This window comes from Palaemon carinicauda, chromosome 43 (assembly GCF_036898095.1).
Source record: "Palaemon carinicauda isolate YSFRI2023 chromosome 43, ASM3689809v2, whole genome shotgun sequence".
Taxonomy (NCBI): Eukaryota; Metazoa; Arthropoda; class Malacostraca; order Decapoda; family Palaemonidae; genus Palaemon; species Palaemon carinicauda.
Window position 1 is genome coordinate 57,038,278 of NC_090767.1, and position 24,426 is coordinate 57,062,703.

At 45.0% G+C, this 24,426-nt stretch overlaps 1 long non-coding RNA gene across 1 annotated transcript in view; it reads right to left on the reverse strand.

Moving 5' to 3' along the window:
- LOC137633630 (uncharacterized) overlaps positions 1-24,426 on the reverse strand; it is a 371,358-nt gene that overhangs the window by 221,729 nt on the left and 125,203 nt on the right. The gene's annotated exons all lie outside the window — the stretch shown is intronic.

A 24,426-nucleotide genomic window follows, 5' to 3' on the forward strand; every position in this document is an offset into this window, starting at 1 on the left:
CGAGAGCGCGCCAGGTAAAACCTGGCACTTAAGGGACTTACCCACATTGTGGAGTAAGCCCTTTTGCCCCGAAGGGACCGGTGCTCATAGGAAACGAGGTACGTTGGCGCCCACAGCGCATCTGCGTCCAGGAGAAGGTCTGGCAGGAGGATCCTCTGCGGGGAAGTGAAGATGAAGACGACCACAGGCAGGAGCACCATCATCAGGCCTCCGAAGAGGAGTCTCTGGAGTGAACTCCCCCAAGGGGGAGAAGCACTTGCAGGAGAGACCGTGGTATCAGCTGCCCCCGAAGGGGACTGAGCCCTCAGCAACAACAGCAGAAGGAGACCTCCGAAGAAGAGTCTCTATGGTGAACTTCCCCCCCCCCGGGAAGAAACACTCGCAGGAGAGACCGTAGGGCTCCGCTGCCCCCCGAAGGGGACTGAGCCTTCAGCAACAACAGCAGAAGGAGTCCTCCGAAGAGGAGTCTCTATGAATGTCCTCTCTCGCGAACGAGAGAGGAACACTTCGTAGAAGAGACTGAAGATGGAGCCCATAGGGCCGCAGGGTCAGCCAGTGACCTAGGAGCCAACCTCCGAAGAGGCACTCCTGCAGCTGCTCAGCCCCTTGAGCGTAGCTGCAGGTGCGACCGCTCAGCACCAAGAGTATAGTCGTACAAAAAACTATGGTCCGAGAAAGTAACCGATCAGCCCCTTGAGCAAGGTTACAAAAGCGGTCGCTCAGCACCAAGAGCAAAACCGCCGGAGGACCAGGAACATATCATAATTATTAATGGTAAGAGAAGTTTCCCCCGAAAGGAAAAGAAACTCAAACCTGGGCAGCGAACCTCCCTCGGAAGGGAAGTTACCCACCCAAGGAGGCGCACCTCCTGAGTGTTCTACGATGAACTGAAGAGCTGTCGGTTGTCTCGGGAGAACTCCCAGGAGAAGGAGACACGCCCCTGACGAAGTCCTATAGAGGAGGCAGCAACAGCCGACTCCCCGAGTCCCAACAAGACAGCTCTGCTTCGTTGTCACATTAGGCAAACAGAAAAACAGATCGTTAACTATGAAAATAAAAAGTAACTAGTTAACATTCATTCCCCCGGGAAGACTCCGAAGAGGAAAACCCAAGGGAAAAGAACACAAGAATTACATAACAGGCAAGAGCCCCAACCCCACCTACACTCACCGGAAGGGGGAAGGGCGAGAACAGTAACAAAAATGATATTTTAATTATAAAATAAATTTTTGAATATACTTACCCGGTGAATATATAATAGCTGCTGCTCCAGCGGCTCGACAGAAAAACACACAAAAACTTGCGAGCGATCGCTATGAAGGTTGCGGGTGTGCCCACCAGCGCCAACTATCGGCCAGATACCACATATGCATGTAAACAAGCCTCAATTCTTCTCGTCCCGCTGCGTCTCTATTGGGGAGGAAGGGAGGGCCTTTAATTTATATATTCACCGGGTAAGTATATTCAAAAATTTATTTTATAATTAAAATATCATTTTTAAATATTTAACTTAGCCGGTGAATATATAATAGCTGATTCACACCCAAGGTGGTGGGTAGAGACCAGAGTTAATTAAGTTTACAGCGTATATGCTTAGAGTTTTTGACAGTTATATCATAACAAAACCCAAATATATAAAGGTACCTGGTAAGGAAGTTGACTTAGACGATTACTCTGCCTTATTAGTCTGTCTTCCTCATGAAGCCCAGCGATCCTCTTAGGATGCTGAAAGACTCCCAGGAGCTGAAGTATTAAGGGCTGCAACCCATACAACAGGACCTCATCAAACCCCTAATCTGGGCGCTCTCAAGAAATGACTTTGACCACCCGCCAAATCAACCAGGATGCGAAAGGCTTCTTAGCCTTCCGTACAACCCAAAAAACAATATTAAAAACAAGAGACAGATTAAAAAGGATATTGGAATTAGGGTAATGTAGTGGTAGAACCCTCACCCACTACTGCACTCGCTGCAACGAATGGACCCAGTGTGTAGCAGTCCTCGTAAAGAGTCTGGACATCTTTTAAGTAAAATGACGCGAACACTGACTTGCTTCTCCAAAAAGTCGCGTCCATAATACTTTGCAGAGATTTATTTTGCTTGAAGGCCACGGAGGTTGCTATATCTCTAACTTCGTGCGTCTTAACCTTAAGCAAACATCGGTCTTTCTCATTCAAGTGAGAATGAGCTTCTCGTATTAAAAATCTGATAAAATATGACAAAGCATTCTTTGACATAGGCAATGATGGTTTCTTAACTGAGCACCATAATGCCTCAGATTTACCTCGTAATGACTTAGTACGAGCTAAATAGAACTTACAGGACATAATACTCTTTCCAGTTCGTTGCCTACGATCTCTGATAAGCAAGGAATATCAAAAGATTTAGGCCAAGGACGAGAAGGCAGTTCATTTTTTGGCCAGGAAACCAAGTTGAAGTGAACAAGTGGCTTTTTCTGTAGAAAAGCCGATGTTCTTACTGAAGGCATGAAGTTCACTGACCCTTTTAGCCGAAGCCAAGCACACTAGGAAAAGTGTCTTGAGGGTGAGATCCTTCAGGGAGGCTGAATGTAATGGCTCAAACCTGTCTGACATGAGGAACCTTAGGACCACGTCTAAGTTCCATCCAGGAGTTGCCAAACAACGTTCCTTAGAGGTCTCGAAAGACTTAAGGAGATCTTGGAGATCTTTATTGTTGGAAAGATCTAAGCCTCTATGTCGAAAGACCGAAGCCAACATGCTCCTGTAGCCCTTAATCGTGGGAGCTGAAAGGGAGCGAACCTTTCTCAGATGTAAAAGAAAATCTGCGATTTGGGCTACAGAGGTACTGGACGAGGACACATGCTGACTTGCACCAGTCTCGAAAGACTTCCCACTTCGACTGGTATACTCTAATGGTAGAAGCTCTCCTCGCTCTTGCAATCGCACTGGCTGCCTCCTTCGAAAAACCTCGAGCTCTTGAGAGTCTTTCGATAGTCTGAAGGAAGTCAGACGAAGAGCGGGGAGGCTTTGATGGACATTCTTTACGTGGGGCTGACGTAACAGATCTACCCTTAGAGGAAGACTTCTTGGAAAGTCTACCAGCCATTGAAGTACCTCGGTGAACCACTCTCTCGCGGGCCAGAGGGTAGCAACCAACGTCAACCTTGTCCCTTCGTGAGAGGCGAACTTCTGCAGTACCTTGTTGACTATCTTGAATGGTGGGAATGCATATAAGTCCAGAAGAGACCAATCCAGTAGAAACGCGTCTATGTGGATTGCTTCTGTATCTAGGACTGGAGAGCAATAGATTGGTAACCTTTTGGTCAACGAGGAGGCAAAGAGGTCTATGGTGGGTTGACCCCAAGTAGCCCAAAGACTCTTGCCCACGTCCTTGTGGAGGGTCCATTCCGTGGGTATCACCTGACCCCTCCGACTGAGACAGTCTGCCAAGACGTTCAAGTCCCCCTGGATGAATCTCGTCAACAGGGAGATGCCTCGATTTCTTGACCATAAGAGAAGGTCCCTTGCGATCTCGAGCAGCGTGAAGGAGTGTGTGCCTCCTTGCTTGGAGATGTACGCCAAAGCTGTGGTGTTGCCTGAGTTGACCTCTACCACTTAGTTTCAAAGAAGCTTTCGAATATCATCAAGGCCAAGTGGACTGCTAATAGCTCCTTGCCGTTGATGTGCATGCTCTTCTGACTTGAGGTCCACAGACCCGAGCATTCCCGACCGTCCAGGGTCGCACCCCAACCCAAATCCGACGCGTCTGAGGACAACACGTGGTTTGGGTTCTTGACTGCTAGGGATAGTCCCTCTCTCAGACTGATATTGCTGTCCCACCATTTCAGGCATGCCTTTACTGGTTCGGAGACTGGGAATGATACCGTCTCTAATGTCTTGTCCTAGTTCCAGTGAGAGGCTAGATGGAACCGGAGAGGCAGAAGGTGTAGTCTCCCTAGTGAGACAAACTGCTCCAGGGATGAGAGAGTCCCTACGAGACTGTTCCAACTCCTGACTGAATAAACGTTTCGTTTCAGCATTAGTTGGACTTCGAGCAGGGCTTGACTGCGAATCTCCATCCCCAAATATAGAATAAACTGGGATGGGATCAGTTGGGACTTTTAGGTTGACCAAAAGTCCCAACTCCCTGGCCAGACTCAACGTCCAATGTAGATCCTGCAGACAGCGAAGACTGGACGATGCTCTGAGAAGCCAGTCGTCCAAGTACAGGGAGGCTCGGATCCCCGATAGATGGAGGGATTTTGCCACATTCTTCATGAGCCTCGTAAACACGAGAGGCGCAGGACTGAGGCCAAAGCACAGGGCTCGAAACTGGTACCCCACATTCCTGTAAACAAACCTCAGAAACGGTTGGGAATCCGGGTGTATAGGAATGTGGAAGTATGCCTCCTGAAGGTCGAGAGAGACCATCCAGTCGCCTTCCATAAATGCTGTCAAGACAGCCTGGTAGACTTCATCGTGAAGTTTGTCTTGACAATGAACACATTGAGCGCACTAGCCTCTTACGTACTCCTGCAGTGAACATGGCTGCCAAATCATTGGAGCCATCCCTGAGGGACTTGTCCCTGCAGAGAACGTGGCTGTCAGATCATTGGAGCCATCCCTGAAAGCCTTGTTTATGCATGACATAATTGTACAGCAAAACTTCAAAGGCTCGAAAATAGCTCTGAAGTCGACCTGTAAAATCTTGGAGCGTCTCATGGCCAGGCGCCAGGGAGAGTCTATGAGGTTTGAGAAGTCTATCTGGGCAGAGGCAGGAACTCCCAAGCCGAGAACTTCTCTCGTGTCATATCAGACTCTCGCTCTATAAGCCAGCTTAAAAGAAGGGAAAGCAAAGGCTGTCTCCCCCAAACTCCTCCTGGTGATAAACCAGTCGCCTAGCAAACGTAAGGCTCTCTTAGAAGAGCGAGAGAGCACTAGCTTATAAAACAACGGCTTCGAAGTAGCTAGGCCTAGTGTAAGCTCTGACGTTTAGGCGAACGAGGAGCAGCAGTTACAAAAAGATCCGGACAAAGATCCTTAAAAATCAGCATGATTTATTTAAAGTACATAGAGGGCTAAGCAGCTTTAGGCTCCTCTCCGTCTGACAGAGTCCTCAAGGGAATATCAGTAGGAGGGGGAACAGCAACTTCCTCATCTGAAGGAACCTTGTCCGACAATAGCCGAGTCTCAAGCAAGGGAGAGACCTACCGTGGTGGCAATGCTTTACAAGCAGAGTCCACACGCACTGGTGCATTAGTAGCGGACCAGGACGCAACGTCATGTAACTGCTTGACAGTCTGTGAACTGTCAACAACAACAGGTGCGTGAGGACGCACAGCGTCCACTCGAGACTGCTTTGACCGCCTAGACTGAGCAGTCAAAACAACTCTAGAATGCGGAGGTTGACGCTCAGCGTCAAAACAAGTAAACTCCGATTGTTGGCGAACGTCCTGAACGTCAACAGGAGCATCAGCAAGTGGCCTAACGTCCAAATGTGGCTGAAAATCCACACGAGACCGCATCGAGTGTGGTTCTAAACAACCTGACTGACGTGACTTGGCTACGCCAACGTCAACAGGACGCACAAAGGAACGTTAGGGTGGCTGAAGGCCAGGATCTCGATGAGATAAACGGCTAGGCTCAACGGACTTATCGGCAGAATAGTCTTCCATAAGGGAGGCAAGCTTATTCTGCATGTCTTGCCGTACAACCCATTTAGGATCAACGGGAATGGTTGCGGTAAGAGACGAGGGTAACGTCTGTGACTGCAAAACCTTGCCTACAAAAAGACTCTCGGAGTCTGTGTTACGCTTTTGTTTAGGCGGCGAGCAGTCTTCCGATGACTGCATAGGGTCAGAGCTGTCCTAATAGTTAAAACCAGGACGCTGGACCTGTCCTGAAAGGACTGACTTTCGCTTAAAGGGCCTCGAAACCTTGTTCCACGGTTTCTTATGCGAAAAGCCTTCGGATGACGAGGAGAAAATCGTCTCTCTCGCCTTATGGTAGGGGTGATCTTGGTAAGATACACCTGATACCATAGAGGGAACGTCTGTTCGCTGATCAAGGCCTCTCGAACCCATAAGTCGTACGACATTACTTCTCCCCTGGGCTTGGGAGCTTGCAAGAGGTCCCGGACTAGGCGAACGACAGGCAAGAACAGACGAACCCTCGGTCGCAACACTGATAACACTTTGCGCAATATCACTTTATCACTACGATTTTCTGTTTTGCACTTATTTCACTGAAATCGAATTTTTTAACAATTCACATTAGGTATGAATAAAACTGATTTCTACCTGAAGCACGCAATTCTACCCTCATCAAAAGGTTGTAATTGCGAAATCAGTCGTATAATGTAAGCACATTAATACCAGCAAAAAACAGTAAACATATTTTAAGATAAAAAAAAAAATCAGTGGCTGGGGAAGAGACTAAACACTAGTTCATTCAAAACTACGTTTTCAATCTCTCACCGTACAGTGCCTTGGGACGAGAATAAAAACTATAAACGTTTTATCCTTTCTCCCCGTACAGAGACTAGGGACGAGAGTAACTCGAGAACAACGTTACTCGCTTGGGACGAGATAAAGATCGGAACGTTCTCTCTCCTCTCTCTCTCTCCGTCTCTATCTCTCTCTCTCTCTCTCTCTTGATTTCGCACCGAAGAGAAGAGCCCACTTACCTTTCGTCAATAAACAGGTTATTTGACCAAAGGAAAAAACTGAAAGGTTTTTCAATTAAAAGTTCCTTTAAAATAGTCTTTAAAACATTTAAGCTTTGAAAGAAAAAAGAACAAAACGTCAGAATCGATTTACTCTTTCTGCAAAGTGAAACCGTGATACTCTCTCTCTCTATCGTAACGATAGAGCGCAAACTGCGTAGCATAAATAAACTAAACGTTAGTTCATCTTTGAAACAGTACGAAGACTATTCAAAGAAAAAAACTATCATAAAATATTTACTAAAAATATGTTATTTTTATTAGTAAAATAAATTTTTGAATATACTTACCCGATAATCATGTAGCTGTCAACTCCGTTGCCCGACAGAATTCTATGGAGGGATACGCCAGCTATCACAATACTAGAAGGGGGTGTACTTACCAGCGCCACCTGTGGCCAGGTACTCAAGTACTTCTTGTTGACACCTCCTCAATTATTCCTCGGTCCACTGGTTCTCTCTGGGGAGGAAGGGAGGGTCGATTAAATCATGATTATCGGGTAAGTATATTCAAAAATTTATTTTACTAATAAAAATAACATTTTTCAATATTAAACTTACCCGATAATCATGTAGCTGATTCACACCCAGGGAGGTGGGTGAAAACCAGTGTACAAGATTAAAGGATAGCTAAGTATCCCATATTTCATATAACAGTTATCTCAAATAACAATGAAATAATAAGTACCTGGTAAGGAAGTCGAATAGAACCGTTACTCTGCCTCTTTTTTAAAGTTCGTCTTCCTTACTGAGCGCAGCGTTCCTCTTGGAGGCTGAATCAACCCAAAGGTGCCAAAGTACACGGGGTTGCAACCCCTACTAAAGGACCTCTACCAAACCTTTAACCCAGGCGCTTCTCAAGAATGAATAGACCACCCGCCAAATCAAAAGGATGCGGAAGGCTTCTTAGCCTACCGTAACAACCATAAAAACAACAATAAAAGCATTCAAGAGAAAGGTTAAAAAAAAGGTTATGGGATTAAGGGAATGTAGTGGCTGAGCCCTCACCTACTACTGCACTCGCTGCTACGAATGGTCCCAGGGTGTAGCAGTTCTCGTAAAGAGACTGGACATCTTTCAGATAAAATGATGCAAACACTGACTTGCTCCTCCAATAGGTTGCATCCATTATGCTCTGCAGAGAACGGTTTTTATTAAAGGCCATCGAAGTAGCTACGGCTCTTACTTCGTGGGTCCTTACCTTCAGCAATGCAAGGTCTTCCTCCTTTAAGTGAGAATGTGCTTCTCTGATCAGAAGCCTTATATAATACGAAAGCCCATTCTTGGACATGGGCCTCGAAGGTTTCTTGATGGCACACCATAAAGCTTCTGACTGTCCTCGAATAGGTTTAGACCTCTTAAGATAATATTTGAGAGCTCTGACAGGGCAAAGAACTCTCTCTAGTTCGTTACCTACCATGTTGGAGAGGCTAGGTATTTCAAACGATCTAGGCCAAGGACGTGAAGGAAGCTCGTTCTTTGCTAGGAATCCAAGCTGAAAAGAACATGTTGCAGATTCGGTTGTGAAACCAATGTTCTTGCTGAAGGCATGAACCTCACTGACTCTTTTAGCTGTTGCAAGGCAGACGAGAAAAAGAGTCTTGAGGGTAAGGTCCTTGAAGGAAGCTGACTGGAGAGGTTCGAACCTAGATGACATAAGGAACCTTAAGACTACGTCTAGATTCCAGCCTGGAGTGGAAAGACGACGTTCTTTAGACGTCTCAAAAGACTTAAGAATGTCTTGAAGGTCCTTGTTGGAAGACAGGTCCAAACCTCTGTGGCGGAGAACTGAAGCCAACATACTCCTATATCCTTTAATCGTAGGTGCTGAAAGGGATCTCTCATTCCTAAGATGTAGAAGGAAGTCAGCTATTTGGGTCACAGAGGTATTGGTAGAGGATATTGAATTGGCTCTACACCAGCTGCGGAAGACCTCCCACTTAGACTGGTAGACTCTACGAGTGGAAACCCTTCTTGCTCTGGCAATCGCACTGGCTGCCTCCTTCGAAAAGCCTCTAGCTCTAGCGAATCTTTCGACAGTCTGAAGGCAGTCAGCCGAAGAGCGTGGAGGTTTGGGTGCAACCTGTCTACGTGAGGTTGACGTAGAAGGTCCACTCTTAGAGGTAGAGTCCTGGGGGAGTCGACTAGCCATTGAAGTACCTCTGTGAACCATTCTCTTGCAGGCCAAAGGGGAGCAACCAGCGTCAGCCGTGTCCCTTCGTGCGAGACGAATTTCTGCAGAACTTTGTTTATTATCTTGAACGGTGGGAATGCGTACAGGTCGAGATGGGACCAGTTCAGTAGAAAAGCATCCACATGAACTGCTGCAGGGTCTGGAACAGGGGAACAGTACAGCGGAAGTCTCTTGGTTATGGAGGTGGCAAACAGATCTATGGTAGGTTGACCCCACAAGGTCCAAAGTCTGTTGCACACACTCTTGTGGAGGGTCCATTCCGTGGGAATGACCTGATTCCTTCTGCTTAGGCGATCTGCTGAGACGTTCATATCGCCCTGAATGAACCTCGTGACCAGAGTGAGGTTTAGACCTCTTGACCAAATGAGGAGGTCCCTTGCGATCTCGTATAGGCTCCTCGAATGGGTCCCTCCTTGCTTGGAGATGTAAGCCAAGGCTGTGGTATTGTCTGAGTTCACCTCCACCACTTTGCCTAGCAGGAGGGACTTGAAGTTCAACAGGGCTAGATGAACTGCTAGCAGCTCCTTGCAGTTGATGTGGAGTAATCCTTGTTCCTCGTTCCACGTTCCCGAGCATTCCCGTCCGTCCAAGGTTGCACCCCAGCCCGAGTCCGATGCATCTGAGAAGAGATGAAGATTGGGGGTCTGAATGGCCAACGATAGACCCTCCCTGAGAAGGAGGTTGTGCTTCCACCACAGGAGAGTGGTCTTCATCTCTTGGTTGATAGGGATAGAGACTGCTTCGAGAGTCGAACCCTTGTCCCAATGAGCTGCAAGATGGAATTGAAGAGGGCGGAGGTGGAGTCTCCCAAGCTCGACAAACAGGGCCAGTGATGAGAGGGTCCCTGTGAGACTCATCCACTGTCTCACTGAGCAACTGCTCCTCTTCAGCATGCTCATGATGCACTCTAGGGCCTGGCTTATCCTGGGGGCCGATGGAAAAGCCCGAAAATCCTGACTCCGAATCTCCATTCCCAGGTACACAATGGATTGGGAGGGAATGAGTTGAGACTTCTCTATGTTGACTAATAGACCTAGGTCTCTGATTAAGTCTAAAGTCCAATTGAGATTCTCCAGACAACGACGACTCGTGGAGGCTCTCAACAGCCAGTCGTCTAAGTAGAGGGAGGCTCTGATGTTCGACAAGTGTAGGAATTTTGCTATATTCCTCATCAGATGAGTAAAGACCATAGGAGCTGTGCTTAGGCCAAAACACAGGGCTTGGAATTGGTAGACAACCTTTCCAAAAACGAATCTCAGGAAAGGTTGGGAGTCTGGATGAATAGGAACGTGAAAGTATGCATCTTTCAAGTCCAACGAGACCATCCAGTCCTCCTGTCTGACCGCTGCTAAGACCGACTTCGTCGTCTCCATCGTGAACGTCTGCTTGGTGACATACTCGTTGAGAGCGCTGACGTCCAGCACCGGTCTCCAACCTCCTGTCTTCTTGGCCACAAGAAAGAGACGGTTGTAGAAGCCCGGGGATTGATGGTCCCGGACTATAACCACTGCCTTCTTCTGCACAAGAAGCGACACCTCCTGGTGCAATGCTAGCCTCTTGTCCTCTTCTTTGTAGTTGGGAGAGAGGTTGATGGGCGATGTGGTCAGAGGTGGTTTGAGGCAGAATGGAATCCTGTAACCGTTCCTCAGCCAACTGACAGACTGGGCGTCTGCACCTCTCTTCTCCCAGGCTCGCCAGAAGATCTTGAGTCTGGCTCCTACTGCTGTCTGGAGATGCGGAGAGTCAGTTTTTTCCTTTAGATGTCCTGGATCCTTTCCTAGACTTGCTCCTGTGAGAGTCTGGACGGGAGCTTCCTCGGCTGGGGGCTCTACCACGAAAGGGCGGTATGAACCTCGTAGCAGGAGTATCAGCCACTGGGGAGCGATAAGTCTTGGGGACTGAGGTAGCAACCTTAGACTTACGAGCCGATGAGGCTACAAGATCGTGTGTATCCTTTTGTATCAGGGCAGCAGACAAGTCCTTAACCAGCTCTTCGGGGAAGAGGAACTTCGAGAGCGGAGCAAAAAGGAGTTGTGACCGTTGGCAAGGTGTAATGCTGGCGGAAAGGAAGGTACACAGTTGTTCCCTTTTCTTCAAAACCCCTGATACAAACATCGACGCAAGCTCACCCGATCCATCCCTAATGGCCTTATCCATGCAGGACATTAATAGCATGGCAGAATCTTTGTCCGCAGGAGAGGTCTTCTTGCTGAGGGCCCCCAGGCACCAGTCTAGAAAGTTGAACATTTCAAATGCTCTAAACATTCCTTTCAGCAAGTGATCCAGGTCTGAGAAGGTCCAACAAACCTTAGAGCGCCTCATTGCAGTTCTCCGAGGCGAGTCTACCAGACTTGAGAAGTCAGCCTGGGCAGAGGCAGGTACTCCCAAGCCTGGTGCTTCTCCTGTGGCATACCAAACGCTCGCTTTCGAAGTGAGCTTCGTTGGAGGGAACATGAAAGAAGTCTTGCCAAGGTGTTGCTTAGACTGCAGCCACTCCCCTAAGATCCTTAATGCCCTCTTAGAGGACCTAGCTAGGACTAGCTTAGTATAGGTGGACTTAGCTTGTTGTACGCCCAGCGAAAACTCAGATGGCGGAGAGCGGGGAATAGCAGAGACAAAGTGGTCTGGGTAAACCTCCCTAAGTAGAGCCAAGACCTTACGAAAATCAATAGACTGTGGAGAAAGCTTGGATTCATCCACGTCTGATGAGGGATCCAGGTGTGCCTCCTCATCATCAGACGCCTCATCACCAGAGTGAAGCGAAGGTATCGGACAAGAATGCTGAACAGCAGAGTCAGAACGAGTAGGAACAATAGTAGTGGTTTCCTCTACAAGTAACTGTTGAGGGAGAACCTGAGGCTCAGACTTCAAAGGCTGAATAGCAGACGAAGCAGAAGGAAGGCGCATGGGTGGAGGAGGCTGACTCCTAGCATGAGCGGTTAAACCCAAGGATTGCGCTTGCTGAGCGGTTGGTGGAAGCGGAGTAGCAAGTTCCTGTTCCTGTGGTGAGAGCGGAGCGTGATGAGGTTGAGGCTGCGCAGAACAAGGTAAATGTCTCGCAAGCTGAGGCTCCTGAGGCGCAAGGCCAAGGTGTAGTGGAGCTAGCCTTGTGGATGGTTGAGCTCGCTGCAGCGAGAGCTGAGGAAACTGACTCATGGACGGGAGAGGTTGTTGTACCTCAGCCAAGAGTTGCACCACTGGTGGAGCAGCAAAGGGAGGCGGAGGAAGAGAGGTATAATCCTCCTGATCCCATAGCAAAGGTTGCCTTAAAGAAGGCGGAGGCTGAACACCAGTGGGAACAGCAAACTCAGACCGTGGCTCAACATCGTACGCCTGGCAGGTGGTACTGCGATCAGGCGGAGCAAGCGCAGGCGGAGAGAGCGCAGGCGGAGCGAGCGCAGGCGGAGGGAGTGTAGGCGGAGGCGGAGGAGCAACACTCTCAGCCCGACACTCACGCATCAAGTCCGAAAGCTGTGCTTGCATGTACTGTAGTAGGGTCCACTTAGGGTCGACAGTCGAGCTCTGTTGTGGCAGAACCTTACTCCTCTTGGGCGGAGTGCAGTCGACAGATGACTGCGGCGAGTCAGAGCTGAGCCAATGACTGCAACCTGGCTGAGCACTCGCGGACTGGACTCTGCGTTTAAGCGGTCTCGAGACCTGAGACCAACGTTTCTTCCCTGACAGATGATCAGCGGACGAGAAAAAGACGGGCTCAATTGTCTGCGGGTGGGAGTGACGGTCTTTGGAAGACACGCCCGCAACCACCGAGGAAACTTCTGTGCGCCTAACAAGGCCTGCCGAACCCTTAAGCCCTTCGACATTGCTTCTCCCCTGGGCATGGGAGCTTGCAAGAGGTCCCGGACTGGGAGGACAACTGGCTCGCACAGAAGAATCCTCACGCACCACACTGGCACTGACACTAGCACTTGGCACTGCACTGACACTAGCACTCGTCACAGCACTGGCACTAACTCCACCCACTGCACTCTTGACCTTAAGTTCCTTAACTTCGGCCATCAGAGACTTATGGTCACTTACCACTGACTCTACTTTATCGCCTAAGGCCTGAATAGCACGCAAAACAACAGACATATCAGGCGGAGGGCAAACAGTAGGTTCGGGGGTAGCCACTACAGGGGTAGGAAAAGGTAGGGGATCATGAGGTGAGGAAAACATTGAAGAGTGAGAAGAACTCCTCCTAACTCTACCTCTCTCTAACTTAGATGAATATTTTAAAAGACGGACAAATTCCAGTTCCGAAAGTCCGGCGCATTCCTCACATCGATTTTCTAACTGACAGGGCCTGTCCCTACAGTCAGAACAAGCGGTGTGAGGATCTACCGAGGCCTTCAGAATACGCCTATTGCAAGACCTACATCGTCTATGGGAGGGGGCTTGCGAAATGTCAGACATCTTGAATCCAAAGAGTTAGCCAAAGGGGTTTCCAAAATCAAGCAAAAGATCGTTAACCGTTAATCAGGACTATATAAAAGCTATCTAGCTAATATAAGAAGGTTTCCAGTAATGCGACAGCCGAAATCTGAGAGAATACTTCACCAATTAGCCGTGAACAAACTCGAAGATCATAAGCGTATCCCAGAACGTCTTGCCGGAAGCACGACAGAGGAATAATTGAGGAGGTGTCAACAAGAAGTACTTGAGTACCTGGCCACAGGTGGCGCTGGTAAGTACACCCCCTTCTAGTATTGTGATAGCTGGCGTATCCCTCCATAGAATTCTGTCGGGCAACGGAGTTGACAGCTACATGATTATCGGGTAAGTTTAATATTGAAAAATTTCATTTAATAAGTTTTAAATCATTAGCTCTGTAAAAGTTATTTACGATTGAAAAGGGCTCAACGTTTTTTAACTTCGGTTTCCAAGTTAGGACCGCCTACTCTCAGGAAAGGTCGCATATAAACAAATCATTAAAATTTATTTTGATGTTTATTATAAATGGAAAGCTAATCAAAGAGGCCTAATAAAGGCGGTTGAGATATAAAATATATAGAGGAAAATCTATAATTAATTTATAACGTGATAAGATAATTGCTAAAAGCCTAAAACACACTTCCGTCTAAGGGAAGGGTCGGCCATTTAAAAGTCAAAGAAAGTCCATACTCTCTCTCTTGTCATCAAAAATTAAATCTATCCAAAAACGAGTTCAAGATTTAAGATGAAGATAAAACACCTGCACTGCGAAAGCTCAAACCAAAATGAAGTACTTCACCAAATATGTTGAGAAAACTCCAGGTTCTACAGCGAGTATTGATACGTCTTGTCGTCAACGTCGACAGAGAAGAATTGAAGGGTTTGTTTACATGCAAGAGTGGTATCTGGCCGATAGTGGCGCTGGTGGGCACACCCGCAACCTTCATAGCGATCGCTCGCGAGTTTTTGAGTGTGTTTTCTGTCGAGCCGCAGAGTTGCAGCTATTATATATTCACCGGCTAAGTTAAATATTTAAAAATCAAGTCTGGTACTTTATGATTAAATGCAGGCAAGAAGGTTCTACTGTACGATGAAAAACAAGATTTTCAAGTGTAGACATTTGAATGAAATACGAGGCACTAATCTTACCTAAAGTTGTAATGCATTTCAGCGTACAGAGCCCTTTGACTTCTTCATCACTACGGGTCGAAACTACCGCCAGCGAATCAGATCCTGTGCTGATCAACGTCTGTCCAGTTGAAGGGCTCAGCTGAATTCATCGCACTGAGGTAATCTCACCCTTGTGTCCTTTGGGTGGGTGATGCTCCAACAACATTGCTGTCCTGAAGTTGAAAGTCAAATCTTAGATCTACACCTGACTGAAATATATATAAACAGGGTCACTTTACTAACTCAATCTCTTAACCCTTTTACCCCCAGGCTCTTTGGAAATTTCCAACCCTTAACCCCCCGGGGGTTATTTTTTCCCCAGCACATTTTGCAATATATTTTTTTTAAATTGCTCTAACAGCCTTAATTTTTGTCATAGAGAGGTCAGGTTGGTCTCATTCCCTTGGAAAATGCCTGAATTTTCTCAAAAAATTATAAAAAATATGAAAAATGTTATTTTCATTAGTAAAATAAATTTTTGAATATACTTACCCGATAATCATGTAGCTGTCAACTCCGTTGCCCGACAGAATTCTACGGAAGGGATACGCCAGCGATCGCTATACAAGAGGGGGGTGTACTCACAAGCGCCACCTGTGGCCAGGTACTGCAGTACTTCTTGTTGACACCACCTCAATTTTTCCTCGGTCCACTGGTTCTATGGGGAGGAAGGGTGGGTCAATTAAATCATGATTATCGGGTAAGTATATTCAAAAATTTATTTTACTAATGAAAATAACATTTTTCAATATTAATCTTACCCGATAATCATGTAGCTGATTCACACCCAGGGAGGTGGGTGAAAACCAGTGTACATGTATATCAAGAAGCTAAGTATCCCGTATTTCATATTATCAGTTATTCAAAATAACAATGAAATTATAAGTACCTGGTAAGGAAGTCGACTTGAGCCATTACTCTGCCTTAAATAAGTTCGTCTTCCTTACTGAGCGCAGCGTTCCTCTTAGGAGGCTGAACAATTCTAAGGTGCTGAAGTATCAAGGGCTGCAACCCATACTAAAGGACCTCATCACAACCTTTAACCTCGGCGCTTCTCAAGAAAGAATTGACCACCCGCCAAATCAACAAGGATGTGGAAGGCTTCTTAGCCGACCGTACAACCCATAAAAAGTATTCAAGAGAAAGGTTAAAAGGTTATGGGATTATGGGAATGTAGTGGCTGAGCCCTCGCCTACTACTGCATTCGTTGCTACGAATGGTCCCAGGGTGTAGCAGTACTCGTAAAGAGACTGGACATCTTTGAGATAGAATGATGCGAACACTGACTTGCTTCTCCAATAGGTTGCATCCATAACACTCTGCAGAGAACGGTTCTGTTTGAAGGCCACTGAAGTAGCCACAGCTCCCACTTCATGTGTCCTTACCTTCAGCAAAGCAAGGTCTTCTTCCTTCAGATGAGAATGTGCTTCCCTAATCAGAAGCCTGAATAGGTAAGAAACTGAGTTCTTAGACCTTGGAAAAGAAGGTTTCTTGATAGCACACCATAAGGCTTCTGATTGTCCTCGTAAAGGTTAAGACCTTTTTAGATAGTACCTAAGAGCTCTAACTGGGCAAAGTACTCTCTCCAGTTCATTCCCCACCAAGTTGGACAGGCTTGGGATCTCGAACGACTTAGGCCAAGGACGTGAAGGAAGCTCGTTTAGCAAAAACCGAGCTGCAAGGAACATGTAGCCGTTTCAGATGTGAAAACAATGATCCTGCTGAAGGCGTGGATCTCACTTACTCTTTTAGCTGTTGTCAAGCATACGAGGAAAAGAGTTTTTAATGTGAGGTCCTAAAAAGAGGCTGATTGGAGAGGTTCAAATCTTGATGACATAAGGAACCTTAGGACCACGTCTAGATTCCAGCCTGGAGTGGACAACCGACGTTCCTTTGAGGTCTCAAAAGACCTAGGGAGGTCCTGTAGATCTTTGTTGGTGGAAAGATCCAAGCCTCTGTGGCGGAAAACCGCTGCCAACATACTTCTGTAACCCTTGATCGTAGGAGCTGAAAGGGATCTTACTTTCCTTAGATGTAACAGGAAGTCAGCAATCTGGGTTACAGTGGTACTGGTTGAGGAAACTGCATTGGTCTTGTACCAGCTACGGAAGGCTTCCCCTTGAGACTGATAGATTCTGAGAGTGGATGTTCTCCTTGCTCTGGCAATCGCTCTGGCTGCCTCCTTCGAAAAGCCCCTAGCTCTTGAGAGTCTTTCGAAAGTCTGAAGGCAGTCAGACGAAGAGCGTGGAGGTTTGGGTGTACCTTCTTTACGTGAGGTTGACGTAGAAGGTTCACTCCTAGAGGAAGAGTCCTGGGAATGTCGACCAGCCATTGCAGTATCTCTATGAACCATTCTCTCGCGGGTCAGAGCGGAGCCAACCAACGTCAGCCGTGTCCCTTTGCGAGAGGAGAACTTCTGAAGTACCCTGTTGACAATCTTGAACGGCGGGAATGCATACAGGTCGAGATGGGACCAATCCAGCAGAAAAGCATCCACGTGAACTGCTGCTGGGTCTGGAATCGGAGAACAATACAACAGGAGTCTCTAGGTTATCGAGGTAGCGAACAGATCTATGGTTGGCCGACCCCACAGGGCCCAAAGTCTGCTGCAAACATTCTTGTGAAGGGTCCACTCTGTGGGGATGACCTGACCCTTCCGGCTGAGGCGATCTGCCATGACATTCATACCGCCCTGAATGAACCTCGTTATCAGCGTGAGCTTTCGATCTTTTGACCAGATGAGGAGGTCCCTTGCGATCTAGAACAACTTCCACGAAAGAGTCCCTCCCTGCTTGAAGATGTAAGCCAGGGCTGTGGTGTTGTCAGAGTCCACCTCCACCACCTTGTTAAGCTGGAGGGACTTGAAGTTTATCAAGGCCAGAAAACCGCCAATAACTCCTTGCAATTGATGTGAAGTGTCCTTTGCTCCTGATTCCATGTTCCCGAGCATTCCTGTCCGTCCAAAGTCGCACCCCAGCCCGTGTCTGATGCGTCCGAGAGGAGACGGCGGTCGGGTTTCTGAACAGCCAAAGGTAGACTTCCTTGAGAAGAAAGCTGTTCTTACACCACGCGAGAGAAGACCTCCTCTCTTCGGAAACAGGAACTGAGACCGTCTCTAGCGTCATGTCCTTTATCCAGTGAGCAGCTAGATGATACTGAAGGGGGGGGAGGTGGAGTCTCCCTAACACGATGAACAGGGCCAGCGATGAAAGTGTCCCTGTTAGACTCATCCACTACCTGACTGAGCATCGGTTCCTTCTCAGCATGCTCTGGATGCATTCTAGGGCTTGGAAGATCCTTGGGGCCGACGGAAAAGCCTGAAAAGCTCGACTCTGAAGATCCATACCCAGGTAGACAATGGTCTGGGATGGGACGAGCTGAGACTCCTCAAAACTGACCAGGAGGCCCAGTTCCTTGGTCAGATCCAAAGTCCATCTGAGAATCTCCAGACAGCGACGACTTGTGGGAGCTCTTAAAAGCCAGTCGTCTGACGGAGCCGGACAGAAGATCATGGTACTGCTGCACAGTCTGTGAACTGTCAACCATGGGGAAGCGAGGAAGTACAGTGACAACCCGAAGCTGTCTAGACTGTCTGGGTCGTACAGACAACTCCTTATCGGGTTGCTGAGGTTGCCGCACTGCGTCACAACAAGTCACTTCTGCTGGTTGATGAACGTCTTCCCAGTGACACACTGACTCCGTAAACAAAAAATCCTCTAACAAGGACTAAGCTTGGACTGCATGTCTTGCAACACAGCTCAAGGTCTATGGGAGCAGGTGTAGTAACAGACGGGGTTAGCGACTGAAGTGGAACCATTACCTTCCCTGGAAGCATGTTATGCTTAAATAAAAGTCCATAGGAGGCTACGCAGCTAAAGGCTCCTCTCCAAATGACAGAGTCCTCAAGGGAATATCAGAAGGAGGGAGAAAAGCACTTTCTCATCTACAGGGACCATATCCGAGAAAAGCTAAGTTCTCTCAGTGAGGGTTTCACTGGTGCAAAAGCAGCAGACTAGAAGGCAACGTTATGAAACTGCTTGACAGTCTAGTGAGTTGGCAACAACCAAAGATGTGTGACTGAGAAGCATGCGGTAAGGTATGCAGAGCATGCTGTATGCAGAGTATGTTGTATGTAGAGCATGCTGTAAGGTAAGCAGAGCATGTTGCATGGCGTGTAACATTTCTCAGAAATTCCATGACCAGTGCTAGATTGAGTAATATCGCATTACTGTCCATTGAAAGTGCACGTGCCGAGGGAATTGATTTAGACTGTTTTGTTGATGAATTTGATAGCCGGCATGATAATCGTAGAATTAAGCTGCACTAAATATACGCACTATAATCTACTTCACCTCAGGAAAGGGAAACTCGCCCTGTTGGCAACACTGCATTACTTCATGCATGCTTGCATGGGGTTTTAATATCAACATAATATTTACATTACATTCATAACTCATGATTCATTTTTGTTTTGAAGATATTTTTGCCATATTTTGCGATTTTGTTAAAAATATATTGCAAGGAATACATATATATTTGTTTATTTAAGTAATACGAATAACTTCCATTATCATAATGTTTGTGTAGGCATACATGTATATGATTACAAATGCAAGTTATGAAAGTAATGAGGTGTTATTATTGTCATTTGTTATTTCAAAGTTGAATGGGAAGAGGCTCAAGTTGAGGAGAAAGTGGCAGATGCATGCGTTGAGGTGGCTGACTCATAGCATGAGGTTCCTGCCTCAAGAGTTGCGCTTGTCTCAAGGGTTGAGGTGGCTGCGCAGAGAGAGGCTCTTGACTCACGAGTTGAGGTTCTTGAGGTGTGAGCTGCGAGAGTTGAGGTAGCGGCTGCGCAGAACGCAGTTCCTGTCTCACGAGTTGAGGTTCCTGAGGAGCTAGCCTCAAGAGTTGAGGCTCTCGCCTTGAGGAAAGTTGAGGTAGCAGCTGCGAGAGCTGAGGTGGCTGCCTCAAGGATGGTAGAGGTTGTCGTACCTCAAAAGGTTGTTGCCTCGAAGATGATCTAACTGCAAGAAAATCTTGCCTCAAGGCAAAAGACTCCTGCTCCCATTGTTGAGGTTGCCTTAAGGAAGGTTGAGGTTGCTGCACAACGCTGGTAACTGGCAACTCCGAACGCGGTAAGGTAGCTTGAGGAACCTCAACTTCGTACGCCTGGCAGACTGGACTGCGGTGAGGCGGAGCGCTCGCAGGAGGAGGTGTAACCTACTCAGCCTGAAACTCACGCATTAAGACCGCAAGCTGCGACTGCATGGACTGCAGCAAAGTTATCTTGGGATCAACAGACGATAAGGTCTGTTGAGGCAAAGCCTTAACAGAAGATGAGGTCTGTTGAGGCATCGCCTTACCTCTCTTAGGAGGTGTGCAGTCACCTGATGACTGCGGAGAGTCAGAGCTAACCCAATGACTGCATCCGGGTTGTTGAACTCTAGAGGTCTGGACTTTACGTTTAAGAGGTCTTGAGACCTGAGTCCAGCGTTTTCTCCCCGAAATTTCTTCTGCAGACGAGCAAAATAAGGGCTCAATCGTCTGCGGGTGGGAGTGACGGTCTCTGTAAGACACGCCCGCAACCACCGAGGATACTTCTGTGCGCCGATCAAGGCCTGCCGAACCCTTTTGCCCTTCGACATTGCTTCTCCCCTGGGCTTGGGAGCTTGCAAGAGGTCCCGGACTGGGAGGACGACTGGCACGCACAGAAGTACCCTCACGCACAACACTGACACACTTTGCGTTAATCACTTATCACTTTTGATTTTCTGTTTGCACTTATTTCACTGAACTCGAAACTTTAAGTGGTTTGTACCTGAAACACGCAATTCTATCCTTCCTTAAAAGTTAGTAATTGCGAAAACAGAATTACAATGTAACAGAAAAATCTAATGAAAGATAAATAATTCAGTGGCTGGAAAGAGACTAAACACTAGATCAAATAAACTACGTTTAAAATCTCTCACCGCATAAAGCTTGAGAACAAGAATAAAACTCTAGAAACGTTTACCTTCTTCCCCTAAAGAGACTAGGGAGAAGAGCAAAAACGATAACAACGTTACTCGCTTGAACGAAACGTTTATCCAGCTCTCTCTCCCTCCGTCTCTATCTCTCTCTCTCTCTCTCTCTTGACTTAGAACCTGAGAGAAGAGCCCAATCATATATATCGTTAAAACATATTATTGTTAAAGGAAAAAAACTGAAATATTTCCCAAATAAAAAGTTCCTTTATTAGAATTAAAACCATTAAGTTAAGAAAGAATGAACAAAACGCTAGAAACGGTTACTCTTACTGCAACGTGACACCGTGAAAATTCTCTCTCTATCGTAACGATAGAGCGCAAGTTGAACGTCAACAACTGCAGAGACAAAACAAAACGTTAGTTCAACTTTGAAAACAGTACGAGACTATCAAAGAAATTCTTTCAAAAACATTAAAATAGCATAATATGTTAACAGGTAAAACCGAAATGACGGGCTCAATGTTAATTAACTTCGGTACCAAGAAAAGACCGCCTACTATTAGGAAAGGTCGCTATAAACAAATATAAAAATTAATTTTAATAAGTTTATAATAAAAGGAAGTTAATCGAAGAGGCCTATAAAAGGCGGAGAGAAATAAAATAAATCTATAACTTTTGTTAAGCAAAATTAAGAAAAAGAGTCTATACTCTCTTAGACACCAACACTTCCGTCTAAGGGAAGGGTCGGCCATTTAAAGGTGAAAGAGAGTTCATACTCTCTTCGTCACCATAATTAATCAAATTAATTCCAAAAGCTAGCTAAGCTAATAATAAAACTTCCTGAATAGCGAAAGCTGAAATCTTAGAGCAATACTTCACCAAAAACCGTGAACAAGACTCCAAAATTATAAGCGTATCCATGAACGTCTTGCCGGAAGCACGACAGAGGAAAAATTGAGGTGGTGTCAACAAGAAGTACTGCAGTACCTGGCCACAGGTGGCGCTTGTGAGTACACCCCCCTCTTGTATAGCGATCGCTGGCGTATCCCTTCCGTAGAATTCTGTCGGGCAACGGAGTTGACAGCTACATGATTATCGGGTAAGATTAATATTGAAAAAATAATTTTTTATAACATTTTTTTTGCAAGGACATACCGGAACGTCCATGGGGGTAAAGGGATGAGTTTTGTGAAATGTACCAGTATGTCCTTTGGGGGTAAAAGGGTTAAGTCCATGATCAGTATGGAACATTTATTCCTGAAATTCTAAAAATAAAAGTTAAAACAAAATTACCAATAAAATTCTGGTGTGTGTAACATAATGATCTGAAGTACTGTATCAACCGTACGACTAGAAATATGTCTGTATACTTTAATAATGCATTGAAGCAGGATTCATTGAAACAGAATAACACACAGACAGATACAAAATGGAAATCAAATCTATGACAAAACTAACAAATACCCAAATCCTCTTAGGTTAATATATAGTATCTGCTACAAGGCCTACTAGGGTATGCTTCCATGAAAGGACTCAGACAAGAGTGCAAAAACTTGGCCTTTGCAAGTCGTCTTATTAACCCTTTTTCCCCCAGGTTTTTTTGAAATTTCCAACCCTTAACCCCCAAGGGATTATTTTTTTCCCCGCACATTTCGCAGTATATTTTTTTTAAACTGCTCTAACAGCCTTAATTTTTGTCATAGAGAGGTCAGGTTGGTCTCATTCTCTTGGGAAATGCCTGAATTTTCTCAAAAAATTATCAAAAATATGAAAAAAAAAAAATTACGGCATTTTTTGCAAGGACGTACCGGTACGTCCATGGCGGTAAAGGGATGGCTTTTGTGAAACGTACCAGTACGTCCTTTGGGGGTAAAAGGGTTAATGAGAAAAAAAATGAAGTTGTCCGTTGTCAAGAAGATGCTATCCAAAGAATCCAACTTGGGTGACTTGAAATAATGTAAGTAGAGTCAAGCTATATTTGTTTCTGTTAGTATTTATCAAGAGAAGATTGTCATTCGTTGGGAGAAGTGTAAACTTTCTAATTACTTGTAAAATATATTTCCTTTACAAAATATGAGTGAAACGGGTACGAATCAAACACAGGATCGGCTAAGAATATGGCAGTCTAAGGGGGGGGGGATTGCACAGTGGCAATAGCACCTCAGTTAAGTAGGGTTGAGTTAGGTTAGGTGGTGGTATGACGTGATGGATTTGAGGATCAACGGACACAGCTTTTTTTGTAGTACAGGGGTCATGTCTTACGAACTGCTAGAAAATGGGAAGAAATGTCCATTTTCTATGCACGCTGGAGGACCTGGCCGCTGATCTACATAGGGTCCAACAAATACCATAATGGAAGAAATCACACAGGAGCATCATAAAATCACACCCTGTAATACAATACAAATTTACCAAATACTGTACACTGAACAGACATGTGATCAGCACTTGTCCAATATACACATTGTAAACACGGGATAGGAAATATCCCTGTGATTTCATAAAAAGCCTGAAGGATCCTTTACAAGGGCAGACAGGGTCAGGAAATCAGCCCAAAATGAGATGGAAATTAAAATTGACTGGTCTACGAAGCCGCCAGCCAGTTTGCAATGGCTACAGCTTACAGCCTACGAATATCTATTATTACTTGATAGACAGTTCTCTAAACCTACCTTAGGATCAAACAGCAATATTCCCGTATTGGCGGCATAAGCAACTGTGTCCTCGGCCCAGGAAATACAGGAAATACACCTGGGTGTTTGATTAACAGATTTAACACAGGCCGCCATAATCACGCTACACTCTCTATGGTAACCCCGTGACGTCACAAATGTCAACAACGCAGTCAGCTGATGTTGAACAAATAACCAGCATACAAATAAAGGAAATTATAATTATATGGCTTTTAAAGTTAGCTAGAACTATAAATTTTATCTCTAAATCATTATTAATTAATTTAATTTATTTTTATAATATTAAAATACTTCTTGATTATATAATTATGGAGAATTTATCAATTGCATGATGACTCTTCTATACGCTTAAGACTAAAACCTGTCTTGGAATCCTCCTTTAGTAAAATGTAAACAACTGATCTAATATCTACCTAGATTGCTTCATCAATGTGTATTTTATTATTATTATTATTATTATTATTATTATTATTATTATTATTATTATTATTATTATTATTAGATAAGCTACAACCCTAGATGGAAAAGCAGGATGATATAAGCCCAAGGACTCCAACAGAGAGAAAATAACTCAGTGAGGAAAGGTAGTAAACTACAAGAGAAGTAATGAACATATTATTATTATTATTATTATTATTATTTTTATTATTATTATTATTATTATTATTATTATTATTATTATTATTATTATGTCATAGATGATGACTGCTATAGCAGAAGGAAGGCTAAGGTTCGTGAAAGAGATAGAAGAGGGAATATATGATAAGTTGAAAGAATATTTGGAAGCAATTAAAGTGGGTGGAATTAATAGGTGGATGAAAGATATATATATATATATATATATATATATATATATATATATATATATATATATATATATATATATATATATATATATATATATATATATATATATATACATACATACATACACATATACATATATGAATATATACATACATACATACATACATACTATATATATATATATATATATATATATATATATATATATATATATATATATATATATATATATATATATATATATATATATATTTATATATATATATATATATATATATATATATATATATATATATATATATATGTGTGTGTGTGTGTGTGTGTGTGTGTGTACATATATATATACATGTACATATATATAAATCAGTCCTTTAAAGTTTTCTTTCGGGGGTTAGCTTCTAATATGTTTCCTTACACTCCATTTTTTCCTCCTGTTTTCCCTTTATCATAGTCTTGATG